The following is a 17,191-nucleotide window of genomic DNA, read 5'->3' on the forward strand; positions in this document are numbered from 1 at the left end:
ACTAAGCATAAAACTCAATGATAACACATTTTACTGCTGTCACAGATATATCAAATAGACTTTTACTAAGAGAGCAAACTAAAGCTTAGCAAATGAAGCACAAATTTAGAGCAAGTCCTTGTTGTGTCTTTTTAGCAAGACAACCCCAGCCCCTGTGTGCTTAGTATTCATACATCCAAAGTGTCTGTCAAGAGAAGAAATAGAAAACGCATTACCAAAACAAAGAGATAGAGTCCTTTATGTTTTGAATAGAAGACTTGATGGATGTGTAAGAATACAAAGTTCTGTCATGAAACTACATGGCGCAGGCTGATAGGTGCTTAAAGGGATAGTTCACCCAAAAATGAAATTTCTGTCATTAATTACTCACTCTCATGTCGTTCCAACCCCATAATATCTTCGTTCATCTTCAGAACACAAATTGAGATATTTTTGATGAAATCCGAGAGCTTTATGATCTTTCAAGAAAACTTTCAAGGCCCAGAAAGGTAGTAGAGACATCATTAAAATAGTCCATGTGACTACAGTGGTTCAAATGTAATGTAATGAAGCGGCAAAAAAACATTTGTGTTTTTTATGTTCTGGCGTAGAACCCGGAAGCGCTGCAGTGTGTTTACTACGTAAACAGCGTAGGAGAATTATGTGGAAGAAAATAGATTGTTTAATACATTTTTTTGCACACAAAAAGTATTCTTGTCGCTTCATAACATTACAATTTGAATAAATTACAAAGCACAAAAGCAGCAGCGATTACGTTATCATACAGCATTTCAGCTGCACGAAGTGTCAGAGTCACGCTCCGTTTATCCGTATATCTAATGGTCCAAACGACTTCCACATATACAAATAGAAGAATAGAGTGTTTTGACAATTCAGGTGGTTGTTGGAGGTTTCTTTTCTCATCTCCATCAGCCTGCAACATGATATAATTTGTTAAAGCCACACATAGTACACATTCTAATTAGGTACGTTTGAGCCATATTGGCTCAGGCAGACATAACATAGTCCACTAGCATTAAGCCATTCAGCAAAGCAGGCCCAGGCACAAATCAAGTCAAGTCATCTTCATTTATATAGCGCTTTTAACAATGTAGATTGTCTCAAAGCAGCTTTACAGAGATAAGCGTATAATTTAAGGTAACAGAGATTGTTTCGGCTTTACAGCAGAGTTAAGTTATTTCTAGGGGTGCACGATATTGACAAAAAGTGATATTGCGATATCGATAATGAATATTGCGATATCGATATTAATTTCGATATTTTTAAACATATGTAAAACTTCAAAAGTTATGGGAAAACGCATTCGAGACGGATTTGAATCTGATCGCTGAAACCACTTCAGGAGGAGATCTGGGCCGCATTCCAGACAAAACTGGACGAAGTGTAAATGCATCTGGTTGTTGAAACCACATATGTAAAATGTACTCCTCCCAAAAACACAAAAAAATAAACGAGTGAGAACGTGCTATAGGCTACATGTCATGTTATGGCCAGATATGACGGCGCTACGTCTGCAACACGCATGAGCAGCTGAGCATCTACCGGTCAAGCCAACGCGCAAACTATCGCAAATCAAAGTGAAAGTAAGTTGCAGACGCTTTACACACATTAAAAGTAAAGAATCTTCATTAAAAGTAAAGAAGTGAAATTATCTTACCAGGGCTGTTGCCGTTCTCTATTAGTGCGGTATTGTATTTGATTTTGACATTTTAGCTGATGATATAGGCTATATAATGCAGCTCATAACTGTGTTCGGTGACGTGAACTCCATTAAATCTGCATATAGCGCGGGAATTGAAGATCGAATTTATATCCGTAATGATCTTAGGCTAAGCATAGCCTAAGACAAATAGCATAGCCCATTAGCGTTAAACCATTCGGTAAAGCAGGTTCAGGCACAAATACCATAGTCCACTAGTGTTAAGCCATTCGGCAAAGCAGGTTCAGGCACAAATAGCATAGTCCACTAGTGTTAAGCCATGTGCGCCATGCCACCATACCAGATCTATTCCGCCAAGACCAAACATATCAACACTGTCATGTCCATTACCATGCTAAACACTTAAGTTGTCATAACAGAAATATAGTCCACACCTCCAAGTGTTTGAGTCAGGGTTATAAGCCTCAACTGATGTAAGAGTAGATATCCCATCTGAGCCTCCGACTGCCAGCAGCGTCCCATCAAACACTGCCAGTGAAACCTACACAATGCCAACATGACAAGAGATGGAACGAAACACTTAGAACTATAAACTCACTTTACTCTGTCAGCCATGAGGCAAGAATATATTGTGAATAGTGTCAGTTTTGCTGCGGTGTACTTTACAAAAAAATTGTGTCAATAGGTGTGTACTAAAAAGTCAACAGGCACTGAAGAAAAGAAAACAGGCTGCTGTGAGGAAAATAGTCTTACGTTAAAACGCTTATGTCTCATGTGTTTGACCGGGGTCCACTTGAGGTTGTCAGGGTCAAACTTCTCTGCCGTTTTGAGCTCCAAATGTAGTTCATCTCTGCCGCCTGCCACGTAGATCCGCCGCAAGTATACCGTACAACCAGGCTGCTCTCTGGCAGACCGCATAGGAGGACACGGACGCCATGTTCCTTCCAACGGGTTAAAGCGCTCAACTGGTGAGGAAAATACAGACTGGTCTGTTATGAGTATACTTGACATTTGAAGGTGTGCTAAATACTTTATTATTAAAGGGATAGTTCAGTCAAAAAAAAAAACAAATCTGTCACTGATATACTTCAAATTAACGTAGGTTTGGCCTGATTTTGTCCGAAATTACGTCATACCAGTTCGTTCTTCAATTTCGTTTGGAGTTTTAGGATTTGGAAACAGCTTGACAGTGAACTTTCTGCAAAAGTTTGCTCTGGCTGGTAAACATATTCGTACTACCATTGGTCTGTGGCGATTACGTAATAGGTGTGGCTCTGAGGCTCTGCATTTTTTGAGGTAGAAATCTTCTTCGGTTAATTTCTTCTGTTCAGTCCGTCAAGGTCAGACATCTGTGAGTAAAAACATGCACACACTGGAGAGCAGCTTTATAGCAGATATTTGCTAATAGTATAAAGCTGCTCAGGTATTTCGAACTTCTTTTTTGACCTAAGCGAAGTGAGTATATCTTGGCCTTTATGTCATTCCTATTTCTTTTGTAGAAATAACAGAATGTATTTAGCAGAATGTCAAAGCTGGTTGTTTCCATGTATTGGTTTCTCCACACTGACTTTGATTTGGGGAATAACCAAATTGATTTAATTTTTTGTATGAACTACCTCATGTATTTGAATAAGTTTCAGATAAATTAAGAGGGTGATGACTTTGACTCATGTTGTTCCAAACCTGTATGACACTTAGCAGATTGTCCAACTGCTTGTTTAAATGAAGACATGGTGATTATTATTTTATTGTATAAAAGAGCAGCTTGGCCTCATTAGTCTTTATACTGCCATATATGAATAAGTGAAGTGTTGCACAAATGGAAAATATTGTGGTTATTGTATACCTTTGTAGCAATATCATAAGCAAAACAAGTAGAAAATATTACTATTTAAAATAAAAATAATACTACTTGGCTGGTCAACATGGCGACCCACATTATGTTTTCTAGGCCACCGATGTGATCATACTGTACACTACAACATATTTGACAAATGTACTATTCATTACTTTAGGAGTAGATTTGTATTATTATTTTTAAAACTTTTAAAAAGCAAACTTTTAAAGATGTTCCAGCAAATGTTCCAGTAATAATTCATATTTAATGCAGTGTATGCAGCACATAATGTTTACCCTCTGTATATTTATCTACAAATTTAAATCTTTATTTCTGTTCTGTACAAGATTTAATTTTATTTTATTTATATGCACTTGTCTGTTTTTCCCCCACTGAACAGCTTGTAATTGGTTCCAGTGCACTGACAAGTAAATCCAGGGAAAGGTTGTGGGAGTTTTCTTGACCCTCACTTCTCACAGACAGAAATAGGCATAAATACATTCAAGTATGGCACTTCTGTTTTCCCTTGTTCTGGATATATATTTATTGCTATGAATGTGAATGTCTGCGAGGCAAGCTGGCATAATTTATAAAATAATAATAATAATATAATTTGTTACACTTATAGTGTTTTTCTGGGTACTCAATGAGAGGCATTAGAGGCATTTGGGTCACTACTGATGTAAAAACATCAACAAATGCTGGCCTGTTATTATTAAATGCAGAGTGACAGCATGTAGTGTTTTTCATTTAGCATGTAGACATTTCCCAAATCCATTCTTGCCAAGTCCTGTCCTCCAACTAAATAGCATGCTTTTTAAAACAATCAGAAAAAGGCTCTCATTTTAATATCTGATTGATATCACATCATTCTAGGGCACAGCTGATTGGTTCCTGCTGTATCAGTAGCCAATGAGCTCGCTGCTCAATCTTCAAAATATTTGGTCGATTAGACTGAAGACTGATTAGACCATAGAAGTGCAGGACACAATCGTATTTTTTTTAATTAGACCATATGGATAGTAAACCAACATAGGCTCATTGTAAAATCATGGCTCTGTCTACATTTATACAAAAACATACCTACGATTCACTTCACTTTCCAGCCTAAATAGTATTAAAACACCAATAACGTTTATTTCTTCAGATTATCAATTGATAAAGAATTGTTATTGCACAATTATTTGCACAATACTGTGTTATGACCTCAAAAACACTTTTACCATAATCCATGATTTGTAAATTAATACTTTTTGACATTTGCATCACATAACCAGCTCCACACGTATGACATTTCTCACATAGTAATCTTGCTCGATAGTGTCACATGCCTGTCCTGTCTTGTTATGCACATGGGTGTTTTGTTATTTTGGGCCATGTGCTCGTGTCTATTGTCTAGCCCTTCCCATCTTGTTATCTGATTATTGGTTAATTTGTCCCACCTGTGCATCTCATTACCCTCCTTTGTTTGTTCCCCTATTTAGTCTCCTTGTGTTTGTAGTCTTGTGCTGGTTCGTTGTCCTTGTTGCGTGTTCCTGGAGCTCTGTGTTTTTTGAGTTTGTTACCCTGTCTGCATGTCATCAATAAATTCCTCTGCATTTGAATCCTCGTCTCATATTCATCCGTTACGTGACAGAACGAACCAGCCAAATATGTGGATTCAGCGGAGTGAAATTTTTTCTGGTGAGGATAAGGGATCTTCAGTTTCCTTGTTTGAATATTTCGCCAGATGCGCTCAAAGGACTATGGAGGAGGAGAGGACCATGGCAGATGATGGTCAGCAGAAAGGCAAGCCTTCACCGCTGGTCCCGAAACGGAGGAGAGGAAGGAAGAACTCCTCCGTGACTGTTCCGGTGATCCCGAGTCCGGTGGTCCCAGTTCCGGTGGTCCCGAGTCCGGTGGTCCCAGTTCCGGTGGTCCCGAAACGGAGGAGGAGAAGGAAAACTTCCTCCATGCCAGTTCCGGTGGTCCCGAGTCCGGTGGTCCCGAGTCCGGTGGTCCCAGTTCCGGTGGTCCCAGTTCCGGTGGTCCCAGTTCCGGTGGTCCCAGTCTCGGAGGTTCATGTGCAGTCTGAGATAAACAGAGCAGCTGAGACTCTGTTGGATTACTTCGAAAAACTATACAGGATCCTAGAGTTTCCCAGAACTGTCCACGTCACATCTGCCGATCCAGAGACTGTCCACGTCACGTCTGCCCAGCCAGAGCCTGTTCAGGTCACGTCTGCCCAGCCAGAGACTGTTCACGTCATGCCTGCCGAGCCTGTGTCTTCAGACAAGATGGCCGCCACCGAGCCTGTTCACGTCACGCCTGCCGAGCCTGGGTCTTCGGACAAGATGGCCGCCGCCGAGAGTGTACACGTCACGTTTGCCGAGCCTGTGTCCCCTGACAAGATGGCCGCAGTCGAGCCTGGGTCTGTTCCTGAGCCTGAGCCGGTGGTGTCTGTTCCTGAGCCTGAGCCGGTGGTGTCTGTTCCTGAGCCTGAGCCGGTGGAGCCTGAGCCGGTGGTGTCTGTTCCTGAGCCTGAGCCGGTGGTGTCTGTTCCTGAGCCTGAGCCGGTGGTGTCTGTTCCTGAGCCTGAGCCGGTGGTGTCTGTTCCTGAGCTGGTGGTGTCTGTTCCTGAGCCTGAGCCGGTGGTGTCTGTTCCTGAGCCGGTGGTGTCTGTTCCTGAGCCTGAGCCGGTGGTGTCTGTTCCTGAGCCTGAGCCGGTGGTGTCTGTTCCTGAGCCTGAGCCGGTGGTGTCTGTTCCTGAGCCTGAGCCGGTGGTGTCTGTTCCTGAGCCAGTGGTGCCAGTTCCTGAGCCTGAGCCGGTGGTGCCAGTTCCTGAGCCTGAGCCGGTGGTGCCAGTTCCTGAGCCTGAGCCGGTGGTGCCAGTTCCTGAGCCTGAGCCGGTGGTGTCTGTTCCTGAGCCTGAGCCGGTGGTGTCTGTTCCTGAGCCTGAGCCGGTGGTGTCTGTTCCTGAGCCTGAGCCGGTGGTGTCTGTTCCTGAGCCTGAGCCGGTGGTGTCTGTTCCTGAGACTGAGCCGGTGGTGTCTGTTCCTGAGCCTGAGCCGGTGGTGTCTGTTCCTGAGCTGGTGGTGTCTGTTCCTGAGCCTGAGCCGGTGGTGTCTGTTCCTGAGCCGGTGGTGTCTGTTCCTGAGCCTGAGCCGGTGGTGTCTGTTCCTGAGCCTGAGCCGGTGGTGTCTGTTCCTGAGCCTGAGCCGGTGGTGTCTGTTCCTGAGCCTGAGCCGGTGGTGTCTGTTCCTGAGCCTGAGCCGGTGGTGTCTGTTCCTGAGCCTGAGCCGGTGGTGTCTGTTCCTGAGCCGGTGGTGCCAGTTCCTGAGCCTGAGCCGGTGGTGCCAGTTCCTGAGCCTGAGCCGGTGGTGCCAGTTCCTGAGCCTGAGCCGGTGGTGCCAGTTCCTGAGCCCGAGCCGGTGGTGTCTGTTCCTGAGCCCGAGCCGGTGGTGTCTGTTCCTGAGCCCGAGCCGGTGGTGTCTGTTCCTGAGCCCGAGCCGGTGGTGTCTGTTCCTGAGCCTGAGCCGGTGGTGTCTGTTCCTGAGCCGGTGGTGCCAGTTCCTGAGCCTGAGCCGGTGGTGCCCGTTCCTGAGCCTGAGCCGGTGGTGCCAGTTCCTGAGCCCGAGCCGGTGGTGCCAGTTTCTGAGCCCGAGCCGGTGGTGTCTGTTCCTGAGCCTGAGCCGGTGGTGCCAGTTCCTGAGCCTGAGCCGGTGGTGTCTGTTCCTGAGCCTGAGCCGGTGGTGCCAGTTCCTGAGCCCGAGCCGGTGGTGCCTGTTCCTGAGCCGGTGGTGTCTGAGCCGGTGGTGTCTGTTCCTGGGCCGGTGGTATCTGTTCCTGAGTCGGTGGTGTCTATTCCTGAGTCTGAGCCGGTGGTGTCTGTTCCTGAGTCGGTGGTGTCTATTCCTGAGTCTGAGCCGGTGGTGCCTGTTCCCTGGCCGCCCGAGGGGTCGTCTCCGCCCTGGCCGCCCGAGGGGTCGTCTCCGCCCTGGCCGCCCGAGGGAAAGTCTCCGCCCTGGCCGCCCGAGGGAAAGTCTCCGCCCTGGCCGCCCGAGGGAAAGTCTCCTTACTGGCCCCCCGAGGGAAAGTCTCCTTCCTGGCCGCCCGAGGGAAAGTCTCCGCCCTGGCCGCCCGAGGGAGAGTCTCCACCCTGGCCGCCCGAGGGAGAGTCTCCACTCTGGCCGCCCGAGGGAAAGTCTCCACCCTGGCCACCCGAGGGAGAGTCTCCGCCCTGGCCGGCCGATGGACTGTCTTCTCCACCCTGGCCGCCAGATGGACTGTCTGCTCTGCCCTGGTCTCCCGAACATTGTGCCTTCTGAACTGTCCATTCCCCTTGTTCCGCCCTGGTCTGTCCCTCCCGTCCCGCCCTGGTCTGTCCCTCCCGTCCCGCCCTGGTCTGTCCCTCCCGTCCCACCCTGTTCTGTCCCTCCCGTCCCGCCCTGGTCTTATGGAGCGTCTGGTAGCCGCTCCGTAGGGAGGGGGTAATGTCACATGCCTGTCCTGTCTTGTTATGCACATGGGTGTTTTGTTATTTTGGGCCATGTGCTCGTGTCTATTGTCTAGCCCTTCCCATCTTGTTATCTGATTATTGGTTAATTTGTCCCACCTGTGCATCTCATTACCCTCCTTTGTTTGTTCCCCTATTTAGTCTCCTTGTGTTTGTAGTCTTGTGCTGGTTCGTTGTCCTTGTTGCGTGTTCCTGGAGCTCTGTGTTTTTTGAGTTTGTTACCCTGTCTGCATGTCATCAATAAATTCCTCTGCATTTGAATCCTCGTCTCATATTCATCCGTTACGTGACAGATAGCTCCTGGTACAACATTGTGCTTGCTACGCAGAACGCTCGCGTACGAGTACAGTGAAACTTGAGTCATGGTAAAAGAGCTCTATGACAAGAAGCATAGAAGCGTAGAAGCAAACTAATATGGCATAGTTGCTTAGAAAATGCATTTCATCTCTAACACACTTGAACTTGAGTGTTGATGAACACTTTCAATGCAAACACTATTGATTAGGTACATTATTTTCAAACACGATATAACTTTATTGAGCCACTTACTGGATATTTAATTTCCAAACTGCTGTGATACATACAACAACCAATGGAATAAAAAGTTACAAGGTTCACGCTCATTTTACTTGCAGAAATTACTCTACAAGCACATTTTTCCAATGAGCCTGGGTTGTAGTAAACATTAATTCTCACTTCTGACCTGAATTCAATGGAATGTCTCCATCAGTTCCTCCCATGACATATAAGAACCCATCCAGTACTGCCGCAGACGCCCCAGAGCGATGCTGGAGCATTGGAGCCATTTTGGTCCAAGTGTCCAGCACAGGATCATACCTCAATAAAATGTCCAAAAAGATAATAAAGAGGAAACCAATGTCATATATTCCATATGATCATATGAGACAAAATATCATAAATGGTATGTTTTATAACAATTATTTAGAACTGTTGCCTGATGCCATGTCTGCATGTGGCATCTGTAAAGTAGCCTACCTTTCTACGATGTTGGTACAGACTGTTCCATCAAATCCCCCCAGGGCATACATGAGCCCATCCATCTCCACCACACACACACCACTGCGGGGGCTGCTGAGGGATGCCACCTCTCTGCTCCACAGATTCGTGTTTGGGTCATACCTGGTGAAGAATTAAATTGCCACGAGGAGGTTTAACCATTCTGTTTCAACATATTTCTGGTGTTGTTGAGTGTGAAATGAGTCAGACTATAGAGAACAAAGGGACTGTTTTGCATTGCAACGGCATCAAGTCTTAGCTATAGGTCAATTAGCAAAAGCTTATAAGTAAAAACAAAACAAACAAAAAATTACTGTAAAGGGATAGTTCACACAAAAATGAAAATTATTTTATTAATTACTCATCCTCATGCCGTTTCAAACCTGTAATACATATTTCGTTCATCTTTGTAACACAAATTAAGATCTTTTTGATGAAATCTGAGAGATTTCTCTCCCTCCATTGACAGTTCACACAACTGACACTTTGACGCTTCAAAAAGTTCATACGATCGTAAAACAAATCCATATAAATTGAATGGTTTAGTTTAAAGGACAAGTTCGGTATTTTACACTTAAAGCCCTGTTTACAGATCGTTTCTGATGAAATAGAACGGTTATGATAAAAATTTGGACACATGCTGCTGGCCCGAGAATTTTAGGTTTATTTCGCTTTCGCAATTGGCAAAGGTGCATTATCGCCACCAACTGGGCTGGAGTGTCTATTATTCAAGCTCTCAACGGAAGAATCAACGGGTGTGAGACGTTTGGAAAAATAGATCCACAGTTTTAGTTTTTGCACGCATATTTTTTTAAGTAAATTTCACAAATGGAATTAAGCAAACTTTACTTAACTAAGTTAAGTGAAAGTAACAAAGAAAATAATTATAACTTGGCTAGTAAAAGGCTGAGCAATATTTATTTAGTTGAAGTTTTCTTTGCAAAACATTTCACTTAAACAATATAATATTGAATTAAGCCACTCTTTTAAAGTATATGCTTTACTTAGAAATACCTTAATAACTAATTCAATAGATATTGTATATGACAGCATATCTACATAACAGATGTCAAGCGTCATGTGAACGCAGAGACCTCAATACTTGGTAGACAATACACAATGACGGTAACATTTGATGGATCGTTTTTGTGTTTGAATGTGTCATTTTGAGTGGAAAATGTACTCCAAATGTCACAAAATGGCACGTTACTAATCCTAACAACAAAAGCAATGATGAAACTGTGTAAATACAGCTGGAAAAAAGTGAAAAATCAACCTCATTAATTATTCAAGGCCCAGTGCATGATGGGAACACCAGTATCAGAAAAGTTGAGTAATTTTACTTAATTTTATAACGTTGATATATACATTTTCATTTCTACACGCTTGAATTGAGTACTAATATAGAATTTACTTAATTTTTAACTCTTGCCTGAACTAACTTTTTCATGTAAATTACATTGTTTTTTTCTGTAGTATTTACTTTACCACAAAATCATTTTTATCAGTGTAGTTTTATGAATTTTTTTATGAACTTTTTGATGTGTCAAAGTGGTGGTTGCAAAGCTGTCAATGGAAGGACAGAAATCTCTCAGATTTCATAAAAAAAAATCTTAATTTGTGTTCCAAAGATGAAAGAAAGTCTTTCGGGTTTGGAACAACACGAGTATGAGTATTGACAAAATGTAATTTTTTGGGTGAACTATCCCTTTAATACAGACTGAATGATATAATTGAATTGATTATTATTTTATAATATATAATATATAATTTTATAATATAAATTGACTGCAGAATCTGTATCTGACAAATGAATCTGTCCTCAGAGCTGCTGTGCTGTGAGAAAGAGGAAGATGAACTTTATAAAGGATGTCATGCAGGATGTCATTAACACATAATTTGATCATTCACTCATCAAGCCATATGCACGATGGTCTTGTGTGTCTGTGTGGTTGCTGGGAAAACCACCATTTATAAACCATTTTAATAATGTTTGTGTGTGTGTTTTTAATGAAGACTACAGGAGGTATATGTGTGTTTGTTGGTGGCATTGCTCAGCTTTTGGCTTCAGGTTGCTAACCTAGGATTTTTTTCATCCAGAACTAGGATTTTTTTCATCCAGTTCCTACTCTAATACACACACACATATTATACACTTTATTAGTTACAATATATTATATTATATTATATTATATTATATTATATTATATTATATTATATTATATTATATTATATTATGCAATGGTTTACATACAGATGTGATGATTTTTTGCTAACCCCAAACCTTAAAGAGATAATCCACCCCATAATAAAAATTCATACTCACCCTCATGTAGTTTTCATAAGTAAATGGAAGATGTAAATGAAATCTTAAATTAAATCAGTTTATCAAATAAAGTGACAGTGTCTCTACAAAAGACTTGGATCAAATCATTCCATTCATTTGGATTACTTTTAGGAAGTCTTCTCTGTTGTTGTTTTTTTACTTTTTAAAGCATTACATTTTTGCTTGCGTGAACTTTAAATGGATGGACAAAATAATGAGAGAATATATAAAATGTCTTCATTTGTGTTCCGAAGTTTTGTGCGGGTTAGGAACGACAGGAGAGTGAGTAAACATACATTTTCATTTTTGGGTGAATTATTCCTTTAACAAGCCTTACAGAAATCGGGTGATATGCCAATTTGAAGCAAAACTTATTTTGCCTAATTTATAATAGCGATGGCCACTACAAATGTCTTCACAAATCTATTTTTGATATTTCATTATATTTGTGAGTAAAAAAGAAAGAAAATGTGCCTACAAAAGTATAGCCAATCTTGTTCACACACACACACACACACACACACACACACACACACACACACACGAAGGAAACTAGAAAGCTCCCTTTGCACTTAGCAATGCTTCATCGTTTCCTTAATGGAAAGTGAATGGAATATATCACTGACAGCATATGAGTAAAACAAAACTTATCATGTCCAAGCAGTGGAAACAATAATCTCTGAAGGTTGAGTTCAAACTAAATTACACTGAAGTAGGTTATTACAGTAGATTTATAATGAGACTGACCAAAAATAGGTCATGATATATTAAAGAGTCAAAATACCTCACCTTCACACCTTGTGTTGCAGTACATAATGACCAGCACACCTTTGCCCATCTTTAAAATGATGTACTATGGAGATATTTAGGAAATGAAGAGATCTTCTCATGTGCACTGACCTCCCTTATTTTTATCTCAATGATAATTATTATTTTGCACTTCACAGTGTGGTTATGGTGGGCCCAGATCAAAGGAAAGAGTTCCAAAATCAGAATAACAAGGATTTTTAGGCAGAAGCTTTTTAAGCGCATTTAAAGAATGCCTTTAATCACGTTCTTACTTCTCCACACTGCTCACACTGGTGATGTCATCACGTCCACCTAGAGTAAAGATCATTCCACCCAATGAGCAGACAGCTACATCTCCGCAACGCTTCAGCATTGGCGCCATTGTTCTCCATTCATTATAGAGAGGATAAAATCGTTCCACAGCGCATGACGTAGCTGTTGGGGTCCAACCACCAACTGTAAAAATTAAAACAAGAGAAAGAGACTGTCAGAAAATACATGTGCTACACAGCTTTATGTCATTGCTTTTACCCCTCATAGATCAGTGTTTGTGAATGACAGCAAACATCATCATGAACTTGACAAACGGACGTGTTATGAACCAGTATGCTCCGACACCCTGAAACAAGATGGTCACAAATTGGCTTATTTGATTAGTTCCTTAGAAACAGTATCGAATACTCAGTATTTCTTGTATTTTACATCAAAACATTTGATTACATGTTCAAAATCCTGTTTATACAGGGTTTGATTGAGTCACGGATTGCCTATGTGCTCTGACTTTTGAATTTCACAGCAGACAGAAAATTAGAGCTTGAATGTGTGCCAGGGGCTGTTTGGCACAGTGTAAAATAAATGAGAAAATGTTGTTTTCTGTCCCTAGTTCCTCATCAGCAGTGCAATTTCACAGATTTATTATTTAATTATTTAAATTTGCTATAGATAATGTAGTGATTACCAATGAACATTGTGTCCATGAGCTGCTTTTCAGGAGAGATTTTGGATGAATTTACACAGGGATTGTGTGGGCTGAAAGGACGACCCGGTGTCTTCATGAGGTCAGTGATTGTCCATCTGACAGGGAAAAAACACCCATGTTACATTTTGATCTTTAGAGTTGTCAAGTAACTTAACATATAAAAATAAACTTTTATAATATAGGTAACATTTGCTTGTGGGAAAGATTCCTATATGAGTTGATGTCATTCACAATACAACCATATCATTTTTTAAATAACCAACTATATAATCCATGGTCATAAGTTTAATTTCAATCATTGTCAGATGAATCTTTTTTCTTTATTAGCAACAATTCATCATAATTATATAATAATATTCACTGCTTTCCAAAGAAGCAGTATTAGCCACAGAGACAACCGCATGAGAATCGTCCTAATCATCCCTTTACATAACCAATCAAAGCTTTCATAAAGAGAAGTAATTACCCTTGTTCATCAAGTATCTTCATGTCCTCTGTTTCTGTTCACTGACTCAGTGAGGCAGAAGATGTGGTTAGTCTGTTGTTTAGTGAGGCAGTGTGTAGATATGTATATGTACACGGTTGTCTTGATTAGATGGTGTCCTTTTATTGCCCCCACAGATGATATTTTGCCCTTTCGACGAGCTGGAGAAATCCCTGAGATGCATATCGTATTTGCAGCGTGGTTTAACAGTCTGTAATCATAAAAACTCAAGTCATCTGATATGTCTTATGAAATAGAATAATGTTCCAGAAAGTGTGTGGAAGTGTTTTGGGTCTGTAAAGCATCACAATAAAGGAAAAATCTCAATAATGTATAATAAGGAATATGTCACACATATGGTTGGGGATTAACTGTCAATAAATTGGTTTAGTATCTTTTTTTAGGGTTAGGGTTAGTACACAGAGATATAATACACAGAGATACAAATTTGATCAATAAATACATTTAATTTAGTTAAATAAGTTAAATTACACAGTTCACAAAATATGATATAAAGTATATAATCGTATCACTCAGAAAAAATGCTTTAGTTTCAAAGTCAACCTCGCCTAACTCTCAATATCACCCAACAGAGAAAAATGAGGGTCCATTAATATATGTTTTCAATTTTTCCTTAAAACTTATGGAAATAGTACAAATATATTCTTCCAAATGTTTAAATTGTAGTGTAGTTTGGTGTCCTAAAATAAAGTACAAAATCACAGCAAACAATTCGCAATGTCAGTGTTTTGTTGAGCCTTGGGGCATTTGTTGATTTGACTATTTTTGTTCTGATAGGATCACAACATATTTATACACTCACCTAAAGGATTATTAGGAACACCATACTAATACTGTGTTTGACCCCCTTTCGCCTTCAGAACTGCCTTAATTCTACGTGGCATTGATTCAACAAGGTGCTGAAAGCATTCTTTAGAAATGTTGGCCCATATTGATAGGATAGCATCTTGCAGTTGATGGAGATTTGTGGGATGCACATCCAGGGCACGAAGCTCCCGTTCCACCAAATCCCAAAGATGCTCTATTGGGTTGAGATCTGGTGACTGTGGGGGCGGGGCCATTTTAGTACAGTGAACTCAGTGTCATGTTCAAGAAACCAATTTGAAATGATTCGAGCTTTGTGACATGGTGCATTATCTTGCTGGAAGTAGCCATCAGAGGATGGGTTCATGGTGATCATAAAGGGATGGACATGGTCAGAAACAATGCTCAGGTAGGCCGTGGCATTTAAACGATGCCCAATTGGCACTAAGGGGCCTAAAGTGTGCCCAGAAAACATCCCCCACACCATTACACCACCACCACCAGCCTGCACAGTGGTAACAAGGCATGATGGATCCATGTTCTCATTCTGTTTACGCCAAATTCTGACTCTACCATCTGAATGTCTCAACAGAAATCGAGACTCATCAGACCAGGCAACATTTTCCAGTCTTCAACTGTCCAATTTTGGTGAGCTCGTGCAAATTGTAGCCTCTTTTTCCTATTTGTAGTGGAGATGAGTGGTACCCGGTGGGGTCTTCTGCTGTTAGCCCATCCGCCTCAAGGTTGTGCTTGTTGTGGCTTCACAGATGCTTTGCTGCATACCTCGGTTGTAACGAGTGGTTATTTCAGTCAAAGTTGCTCTTCTATCAGCTTGAATCAGTCGGCCCATTCTCCTCTGACCTCTAGCATCAACAAGGCATTTTCGCCCACAGGACTGCCGCATACTGGATGTTTTTCCCTTTTCACACCATTCTTTGTAAACCCTAGAAATGGTTGTGCGTGAAAATCCCAGTAACTGAGCAGATTGTGAAATACTCAGACCGGCCCGTCTGGCACCAACAACCATGCCACGCTCAAAATTGCTTAAATCACCTTTCTTTCCCATTCTGACATTCAGTTTGGAGTTCAGGAGATTGTCTTGACCAGGACCACACCCCTAAATGCATTGAAGCAACTGCCATGTGATTGGTTTATTAGATAATTGCATTAATGAGAAATTGAACAGGTGTTCCTAATAATCCTTTAGGTGAGTGTATGTGCACTTTCACTGCAGACAAATACAGTTTACAGTTTTACGTAGTGCTGTATATCACCACCTTGAATGTCCAAAGATTATCTCAATGTATCAGATGACAAACACAGTGTACTGGAATGAACACAATAAGAAAACCCCATTGTGATGGTGTTGCTCATTTATGATATTGCTAATATAAATCAACTGATTTACAACTGAACATTGCCTTTGGTATTTAGAATGCATTGCATAACCAGATTCCCCAGCCACACTGCAATACGACACACGGGGCAGCTGTACATTTACCTTATTCTTTGCACAGTTTGTATGTTTGCTTGTTCTAAGATGAATGTGGTTTGTTATACTGTAATTTTGCCTGAAGGATGAATGAAAACTGAAATCTCACAGGTTCTAAACAAGAGGCAATCTAGTGTGCTAAGAAAATGTGGGCTTCAAAAATGAATCCATCCAAGCCATTAAATCTTAGTTTCAGAGTGTAAACTCCATCATTAACTTCTAGTCCAGCACGCTTGGCAGATCTGCTTTTGGGTGTTTGAGCAAACAAGCAGCATTTATAACCCTGTCCCATAAATCCTGTTTTCTATCAAAAAATGCAATGCCTATATTCCAAAATAATCATATCTAATGTGGTTGACACAATTCTTACAAGAGTGTGTAACTTACAATTTCATGACACTCTCTCTCTCTCAAGACTACTATTTAAGTTATTGGCTTTGAGAGATTTGCTAAAACTGAATGTACCGCTTGCTTACACAGCACGTGTATTTGATGTATGTTTATTTGAGACATCTCAAAAGCACATCCATTGGAAGGAATCACCAGGGGGGGTTGGCTTCTGAGACAAATAAAAACAGAGGTGGTCTTATATAAGACACTGAATGTCAGAACAATTTAAATCCAGACGGAATGGGTTATCCTCAATATTGAACACAGCAGGGAGTTAGACGTTTTTTTAAGAAGGTTTTGTCCTTTCAAAGATTGCAAGAAAGAGCGTCACCAAAGAAGCAGAATGGTTATTGCAAATCAAAAGCTCACGATGTTCTTTGAGGATGTTATTAAAGAGCAAAGGGGAAGACAGCCATAAGAATTTAGTGTGCTACTTAGACCTGACGTAGCATTTATTGGGTAATCCTGTAATGAGAGCATATGACTGTATAAATAACTACAGATAATCCTCTTTTGATCACAGGGGTGTTTGCCTTTCATATTTAGTTTTAGCCCTCATAAAAATTTGTTAGCACCTCATGAGGTTGCTGAACCATAATATGACATCATAAACCAGTTTAGTTCTAAAAATAAAATGCTCAACATCTGTATATCATTAAATAACAATTGGTTCTGGGCCTCAAATTTGTTTGGCCAAGACTGATACAGTTCAACAGCAATAGGATTTTTACTGTTTGAATCATTTCGCTTGTCCTTGTTTACTTGTTCCAGATAGCCAGTAAGTAGGGGGTGACAAGTGACTGCCTTTATGAGTAAATCACTAAACTGAATTATTAATTCAACTAATTCAATGAAAAACACTGATTCATTCAGGAATAAAACAAGTGACTGTCTTTT

Source organism: Scardinius erythrophthalmus, assembly GCF_964197995.2.
Source record: "Scardinius erythrophthalmus genome assembly, chromosome: 5".
In the NCBI taxonomy this organism is placed as follows: domain Eukaryota; kingdom Metazoa; phylum Chordata; class Actinopteri; order Cypriniformes; family Leuciscidae; genus Scardinius; species Scardinius erythrophthalmus.